This window comes from Neophocaena asiaeorientalis, unplaced genomic scaffold, assembly GCF_003031525.2.
Source record: "Neophocaena asiaeorientalis asiaeorientalis breed wild unplaced genomic scaffold, Neophocaena_asiaeorientalis_V1.1 scaffold285, whole genome shotgun sequence".
Taxonomy (NCBI): Eukaryota; Metazoa; Chordata; class Mammalia; order Artiodactyla; family Phocoenidae; genus Neophocaena; species Neophocaena asiaeorientalis.
Genome location: NW_020174653.1, coordinates 1,245,857 through 1,255,676, shown reverse-complemented (window position 1 = coordinate 1,255,676; position 9,820 = coordinate 1,245,857).

Here is a 9,820-nt window from a genome sequence, read left to right as displayed (position 1 = left end):
AATTCTATCAAACATTTAGAGAAGAGCTAACACCCATCCTTATAGAACTCTTCCAAAAATTTGTGGAGGAACACTCCCAAACTCATTCTATGAGGCCAGCGTCATCCTGATACCAAAACCAGACAAAGATACTGCAAAAAAAGAAAACTACAGACCAATATCACTGATGAATATAAATGCAAAACTTCTCAACAAAATACTGGCAAACAGAATCGAAAAACACATTAAAAGGATCATACACCATGATAAAGTGGGATTTATCCAGGGATGAAATAATTCTCCAGTATACACAAATCAATCAATATGATACACCATATTAACAAATTGAAGAAGGAAAACCATATGATCATCTAAATAGATGAAGAAAAAGCTTTTGACAAATTTCAACATCCATTTATGATAAAAACCCTCCAGAAAGTGGGCATAGAGGGAACCCACCTCTACATAATAAAGGCCATATACGACAAAATCATAGCAAACATCATTCTCAATGGTGAAAAACTGAAAGCATTTCCTCGAAGAACAGGAACAAGACAAAGATGTCCACTCTCACCACTATTATTCAACATAATTTTGGCAGTCCTACACATAGCAATCAGAGAAGAAAAAGAAATAAAAGGAATACAAATTGGAAAATAAGTAAAACTGTCACTGTTTGCAGTTGACATGATACGATATGTAAAGAATCCTAAAGATGGGCTTCCCTGGTGGGGCAGTGGTTGAGAGTCTGCCTGCCGACGCAGGGGACACTGGTTAATGCCCCGGTCTGGGAAGATCACACGTGCCATGGAGCAGCTGGACCCATAAGCCATGGCCACTGAGCCTGCGTGTCCGGAGCTTGTGCTCTGCTACAGGAGAGACCACAACTGTAAGAGGCCCTCATACCACAAAAAAAAAAAAAAAAAGAAAGAAAAGAAAAAGAATGCTAAAGATGCCACCAGAAAACCACTAGAGCTAATCAATGAATTTGGCAAAGTTGTAGGATACAAAATTAATGTACAGAAATCTCTTGCATTCCTATACATTAATGATGAAAAATATGAAAGAGAAATCAAGGAAACACTCCCATTTATCATTGCAACAAAAATAATAAAATACCTAGGAATAAACCTACCTAGGGAGACAAAAGACCTGTATACAGAAAACTATGACACTGCTGAAAGAAATTAAAGATGATAGAAACAGATGAAGGGATATACCATGCTCTTGGATTGGAAGAATCAATATTGTGAAAATGACTATACTACCCAAAGAAATCTACAGATTCAAAGCAGTCCCTATCAAATTACCAATGTCACTTTTTACAGAACTAGAACAAAAAACCTTAAAATTTGTATGGAGACACAAAAGACCTTGAATAGCCAAACCAGTCTTGAGGGAAAAAAATGGAGCTGGAGGAATCAGAGTCACTGGCTTCAGACTATAGTACAAAGCTGCAGTAATCAAGACAATATGATACTAGCATAAAAAACAGAAATATAGATCAATGGAACAGGATAGAAAGCCCAGAGATAAACCCACACACCTATAGTCAATTAATCTATGACAATGGAGCTAGGATATACAATGGAGAAAAGAAAGTCTCTTCAATAAGTGGTGCTGGGAAAACTGGACAGCTGCATGTAAAAGAATGAGATTAGAACACTGTCTAACAACATACAAAAAAATAAACTCAAAATGGATTAGAGACCTAAATGTAAGACCAACACTACAAAACTCTAAGAGGAAAACATAGGAAGAACACTCTTTGACATAAAACATGGCAAGATTTTTTTTGATCCACCTCCTAGAGTAATGGAAATAAAATTAAACAAATGGGACCTAATGAATCTTAAAAGCCTTTGCAAAGCAAAGGAAACTACCAACAAGATGAAAAGACAACCCTCAGAATGGGAGAAAATATTTAGAAATGAATTAATGGACAAAGGATTAATCTGCAAAATATATAAACAGCTCATGCAGCTCAATATTAAAAAAAAAAACAAAAAACAAGCAGCCCAATTGTAAAATGGTCAGAAGACCTAAATAGACATTTCTCCCAAGAAGATATACAGGTGGCCAAGAAGCACATGAAAAGGTGATCAACATCTCTAATTATTTGAGAAATGCAAATCAAAACTACAATGAGATATCACCTCACACAAGTTAAAATGGGCATCATCAGAAAATCTACAAGCAACAAATGCTAGAGAGTGTGTGGAGAAAAAGGAACCCTCTTGCACTGTTGGTGGGAATGTAAATTTATACAGTCACTTTGGAGAACAGTATGGGAGTTCTTTAAAAAACTAAAACTAGAAATACCATATGACCCATCAATCCCACTACTGGGAATATACCCAGAGAAAACCACAATTCAAAAAGACACACGTAAGCCCAAAGTTAGCAGAAGGAAAGAAATCATAAAAATCAGATCAGAGGGCTTCCCTGGTGGCGCAGGGGTTGTCATTGAATTTGGTAAAGTAGCAGGATACATAATTAATGCACAGAAATCTCTGGCATTCCTATACATTAGTGCTGAACAATCTGAAAGTGAAATCAAGAAAACACTCCCATTTACCATTGCAACAAAACGAATAAAATATCTAGGAATAAACCCAGCTAAGGAGACAAAATACCTGTATGCAGAAAATTATAAGACACTGATGAAAGAAATTAAAGATGATACAAATAGATGGAGAGATATACCATGTTCTTGGATTGGAAGAATCAACATTGTGAAAATGACTCTACTACCCAAAGCAATCTACACATTCAATGCAATCCCTATCAAACTACCACTGGCATTTTTCACAGAACTAGAACAAAAAATTTCAAATTTGTATGGAAACACAAAAGACCCTGAATAACAAAAGCAATATTGAGAATGAAATACAGAGCTGGAGGAATCAGGCTCCCTGACTTCAGACTATAATACAAAGCTACAGTAATCAAGACAGTATGGTACTGGCACAAAAACAGAAAGATAGATCAATGGAACATTATGGAAAGCCCAGAGATAAACCCACGTACATGTGATCACCTTACCTTTGACAAAGGGGGCAGGAAAGTATAGCCTCTTCAATAAGTAGTGTTGGGAAAACTGGACAGGTACATGTAAAAGTGTGAAATTAGATCACTCCCTAACACCATACACATAAATAAGCTCAAAATGGATTAAAGATGTAAATGTAAGGCCAGAAACTATCAAGCTCTTAGAGGAAAACATAAGCAGAACACTCTATGACATAAATCACAGCAAGATCCTTTTTGACCCACCTCCTAGGTAAATGGAAATAAAAACAAAAATATACAAATGAGACCTAATGAAACTTCAAAGCTTTTGCACAGCAAAGTAAACCATAAACAAGACCAAAAGACAACCCTCAGAATGGGATAAAATATTTGCAAATGAAGCAACTCACAAAGGATTCATCTGCAAAATTTACAAGCAGCTCATGCAGCTCAATAACAAAAACAACAAACACCCCAATCCAAAAATAGGCAGAAAACCTAAATAGATATTTCTCCAAAGAAGATATACAGATTGCCAACAAGCACATGAAAGAATGCTCAACATCATTAATCATTAGAGAAATGCAAATCAAAACTACAATGAGATATCATTAGAGAAATGCAAATCAAAACTATAATGATAGCTAACTAATCATTAAAAAAATCTAGAAACAATAAATGCTGGAGAGGGTGTGGAGCAAAGGGGTCACTCTTGCACTGCTGGTGAGAATGTGAATTGGTACAGCCAGTATAGAGAACTGTTTGGAGGTTCCTTAAAAAAGTACAAATAGAACTACCATATGACCCAGCAACCCCACTACTGGGCATATACCCTGAGAAAACCATAATTCAATGAGAGTCATGTACCAAAATGTTCATTGCAGCTCTATTTACAATAGCCCAGAGATAGAAACAATGTAAGTGTCCACCATTGGATGAATGGATAAAGAAGATGTGGCACATATACACAATGGAATATTACTCAGCCATAAAGAGAAATGAAATTGAACTCTTTGTAATGAAGTGGACAGACCTAGAGTCTGTCATACAGAATGAAGTAAGTCAGAAAGAGAAAGACAAATACCATATGCTAACACATATATATGGAATTTAAGAAAAGAAAAGTGTCATGAAGAACCTAGGAGTAAGACAGGAATAAAGGCACAGACCTAAAAGAGAATAGACTTGAGGATATGGGGAGGAGGAAGGGTAAGCTGTGACAAAGCGAGAGAGAGGCATGGACATATATATACTACCATACGTAAGGTAAATAGCTAGTGGGAAGCAGCCGCATAGCACAGGGAGATCATCTCGGTGCTTTGTGCCCACCTGGAGGGGTGGGATTGGGAGGGTGGGAGAGAGGGAGATGCAAGAGGGAAGAGATATGGGAACATATGTTTAGGTATAACTGATTTACTTTGTTATGAAGGAGAAACTAACACATCATTGTAAAGTAATTATGCTCCAATAAAGATGTAAAAAAAAAAAAAAAGACACACGTACCCCAATATTCATTGCAACATTACAATAGCCAGATCATGGAAACAACCTAAATGCCCATCAACAGACAAATGGGTAAAGAAGATGTGGTACATATATACAATGGAATATTACTCAGCCATAAAAAGGAAAGAAATTGGGTCATTTATTGAGACTTGGATTGATCAAGAGACTGTCATACAGAGTGAAGTAAGTCAGAAAGAGAAAAAACAAATATCGTATATTAACACATATATGTGGAACCCAGAAAAATGGTACAGATGAACCAGTTTGCAGGGTAGCAATTGAGACACAAATGTACATAACAAATGTATCGACCCAAAAGGGGGAGAGTGGCGGGGTCTGGTGGTGTGATTAATTGGGAGATTGGGATTGACATATATACACTAATATGTATAAAATGGATAACTAATAAAAACCTACTGTATAATAAAATAACTAAAATAAAATTAAAAATAAAAGATTCTTCCTTAGGGTCTTCAGAGGGAGTGTGGTCTTAGGTGAACCTAGATTTCGGACCAGTAATATTGGCATTGAACTTCTGGACTTCAGAAGTGTAAAATAATAAATTTCTCTTGTTTTAAGCCACAAAAAGAAAAAAAAATCCTGTGCCACTTTTATTCATTTTATCTTATTCTCTTTTTAAAAGGGAGAAAAATTACTTAGTTTTTATTATAAATCCTGTACAGATGTACATTATTGTCATTTTACGTATAATCTAACCGCAATAAAAGGTAAATGGTTAGCTCTGTTCTTCATAAGACCTATTGAATAAACTGTTGAATAATTATTTTTATCTTTATCTTTCATACCTACATGAATTCTTCAAATATGAGGCCTAAAGCAACTTCAAGAATTTAAAACTTTTTAATGTGATTTTTTATTCCTTGCATATTTGATGGTATTTCATTCAGCTGCATATTATTTAAAACTGTATATAAGATTTTTTATTCCCTCATTCTCTCATCCATTCACTTATTCATCCATAAATTTGTAAAATCATATATTCAGTTGAAAATGTAAATTGAATCCCTCCTATGTGTCAAACATTATACTACCCATGATAGATGAAGAAATGATTAGGGCACAGACTCTGGTATGAAGAATTTCTCAGTTCTGTAGGAAAGCCTAATGTGTAAATTTTGAGGTACATACAAGGTGACAAATTGCTTAGTTGAGCTGTGGCCATTGCAGTGCTTACGTGAGAAGACTACCATCATCCTTATTCTAGATTGTTAGGAGAGTACACAGGGAAAGTAAAATTTGAGCTAAAATCTGGAGGAAAAGTCCACTTGTTCTGCTGCAGTAAAAAACACATAACATAATATCTCTCCCTTAACAAATCTTTAGGTATAGAGTTCAATATTAACTCTAAAGAAAATGTTATACCGGAGATCTATAGAATTTTTCCATTCATATGACTGAAAATATATACCAGTTGAATAGCAGTTCCCCCATTTTCCTATCCTTTCAGTCCCTGGCAACCATTCTTCTACTTTCTGTTGCTATGAGTTTGACTAACTTTAGATACCTTATATAAGTAGAATCACTCACTATTAGTCCTTCAATAACTGGCTTTTTTTTTTTAGCATAATGTTCTGAAGGTTAACCATATTGTAGCTTATGACAGGACTTCCTTCTTTGTGTGCCAAATAATATTCCATTGTATATGCCACATTTCATTATTCATTCAACTGTTGATGGACACAAAGATTGCTATTGTGAATAATTCTGCAGTGAACATGAAAATGCAGAATCTCTTTCAATTCTGATTCAATTCTTCTGGATAAATTCCCTATGAGTGGGATTACTGGATCATATGCCAAGGGTGTGACTGGACTACCTTTGGCTAGTGTCTAGGAAGGGAAAAAAAGTCACAATATTCAGTCACATAAAGGATATTAAGCATGTGACTCATGGATTCGCCTCAACCATCTCACCAGAAACCAAAAGTAGAGATGAGGTAGTCTAGGAAAAACCGTGGAGAAACCTCTTAGCTAATGGAGTAAATCCCTAGGATGTACATAGAAACTCCACAATAAGGATATTATGTCAGCAGAAACATTGCCAGCTTCAAATGAAAGGGACAGATAGAGGACACAATTAAAGAAGGATGTTGGATTACTAAAAATCTATAGGCAGGAAATAGGTTGACAAAACTATTCAGCTGCAATCACATGCTACTTTCATGAAAATGAAGAACAAGGCAGAAGTTTGAGCCTCTGACCCAGAGGACTGAACTGAGGGTTCCATGGGAGGATTCTTGGAAACATAGGTAGGGTCACATTGAAATGGGTAAGAAAAGTAATTTCACTTTACCTATAATAGCTCCTTCCACAAACCAACACAATTTAGCACTGGGTGAGAATATTCAGGCATGAAAGTTTCCCTCTTGGGGAAAGGGAAGAATGGAGTGTGTCTCCAATATTCTGACTTTTCAGAGGTCTTCCTGAAGAACAGTGTTCTGTGTCTCACTTCACTTGGAGAATTGATGTTACTGGCATAGTTTGGTGACCTAGAGGCTGCTGAGAACAAAGGAAAAGAGTAGATGGCTTGCTATGGCCAGCATGGCTTGGGATTGTGAGAAGGAGAGAACCTGAAGCCTCTCCTTCAAGAATGAGAGAGAGGAGTGGGACATGTGTCCAGAATTCTGGCTTTTTGGAAGGCTGTTGAGGGATGGATCTCTGTTTTCCTTGAGTTGGGGTGCTGAAGGGGAACAACTGACAATAAAGAAGAGCTGGGAGACTTGCTACTCCATTATAAAATAGAGAACTGACAGTGCAGCAGACAACTATCAGAGGAAGCAAGGGATTAAAAAATAATAATAATAACAGCAAACTTCTCTATTTGAGAAATTACATGCATAAGTCCAGAGAAGTCACATCCCTCCAGGAAAGCATCAGAGACCCCATGAATCTCTCTGGATGATTGGTAAGGGTCTTCTCCTATAGAAACTCCGTTCATAAAGATAGGGAAAAGTGACTGATAACTTCCCATATCTAGGGAGAGATTTGGATATGCAAGTCCATGAAGCTCATAGGTCATCAAACAAACTAATCCTAAAGAAAATCTTCCCAAGACACATCATGATAAAGCTGTCCAAAATCAATGACAAAGAAAGAATCTTAAGAGCAGCAAAAGCAAAGAATCTTGTAACCTACAAGGGAATCTTCATTAGGTTATCAGCAGTTTTCTGAACAAGAAGGCTTATGGTCTAGGAGACGGTTGAAAGATATATTCAATATGTTGAAAGAAAAACTTCCAACTAAGAATACACTATCAGGTAAAGTTATCCTTCAGAAATGAAGGAGAAATAAAGGTTTTTCCACACAAACAAAAGTTGAGGGAGTTCTTCACCACTGGACCTGTGTTACAAAAAAATACTGAAAGAATTTTTCAAACTGAAATAAAATGGTGCTAATTAGTAACATGAAAATATATTAAAATCTACAACACACTGGTAAAGGTAAATAAAAAGTAAAGTTCAGAATACTCTGTTATATGGTAGTGTGTTAACCACAACTCTAGTATAAAGGTTAAAGAACAAGAGTATTGAAAATAAATGTAGCTATAACAATTTGCTAATAAAAACACAATATAAAAATGTATAAATTGTGACCTCAAAAAACATGAAATTGGAGGGGAAGAAAAAGGTAGAGTTTTTGTATGCAGTCAAAGTAAAGTTGTTATCAGTATAAGATAAACTATTATAAGATTTTTTTTAATAAGATATTTAATGTCAGCCTAATGGCAACCACAAAGCAAAAGCAGTAGATTTGTAAAAGATAGAGAGATAGGTATCAGAGCATACTATGGAAACACATCAATTCCAAAGGAAGGCAGCAGAGAGGAAGAAAGGAAAAGGGAACTAAAAACAGCCAGAAAACAATTAATAAGATGGCATTAGTAAGTTCTTACCTATTGATAATTACCCTAAAGGTGAGTGGATTGAATTATCCAATCAAAAGGCATAGAGTAGCTGATGGATAGAAAACAAGATCCAAGTATATACTGCCTACAAGAGACTCATTTCAGCTTTAAGGACACACAAAGACTCAAAGTGAAAAGATGGAAAAAGATATGCCATGAAAGTGGAAACCAAAAGAGAACATGGGTAGCTTAATCAGACAAAAAGAGACTTTAAGCCAAAAATGGTAACTAGAGACAGAGGGTAATTATACTATGATAAAGGGGCAATTCATCAAAAACAAACAAACAAATATATATGCATCCAACTTTAAAGCAATTAAATACATTAAGCAAGTACTAACTGAAGATAGAAACAGAAAATAATACAATAATAGTAGAGAACTTTAATAACCCACTTTCGATAATGGACAGATCATTGACTCAGAAAATCAGTAAGGAAACATTGGACTTCAATCATACTAGAGACCTGATATACCAGATAAACACACACAGAACACTTCATCCAACAACAATAGAATATATTCTGAAGCACACACAGAGCATTCTCCAGGATAGATCACATGATAGGTCACAAAAAGAGACTTAGCATATTTAAGATGATTAAAATCATACCAAGTATATTTCTTAACCACAGTGAAATGAAACTAGAAATCAATAACAGGAGGAAAGTTGAAAATTTCATAAATATGTGGAAATTAAACAACACACTCCTGAACAACCAATCAGCCAAACAAAAAATCAAAAGGGAAATCAAAAAATATCTTGAAAAAAGGGGAAATGGAAACAAAACATACCAAAGGCTGTTACAAAAAGATGCTAATTAGTAATGTAAAAGGAATGCTAATTAGTAACATAAAAACATATGAAAATATACAATACACTGGTAAAGGTAATACTCTAATACTGTGATATAGTATTGTGTTAACCACTTAACTCTAGTATAAATTAAAGTACAAGAGCTATGGGATGCTTCAAATTTATAGCACTAAAGCCACTTCTACATTTTTCACTATTTGTTACAGCAGCATCCCAATTCCAGGTATTAAAATCTGTATTAGTTTCCTGTTGACACTATAACAAAATATAGCAAAAATATTAACTTAAAACAACATGCATTTATTATCCTTCATTTCGAGGATTCATGAGTTTAAATTATGGTTTTGACAAGTTTGCATTCCTCTTGGAGGCTTCAGAAAGGAATCTATTTTCTTGCCTTTTTCAGCTTCAAGAGGTCACCTACATTTCTTGGCTCATGTATTCTTCCTCTGTCTTCAAAGTGCATCATTCCACATTTGGTTCCATAATTATATCTTCTTGTTCATAGTGGGAGCTTCCTCTGATTCTCTCTTATAAGGGCACTTGTGATTACTTTGAGTCTACATAATATTCCAGATTATCT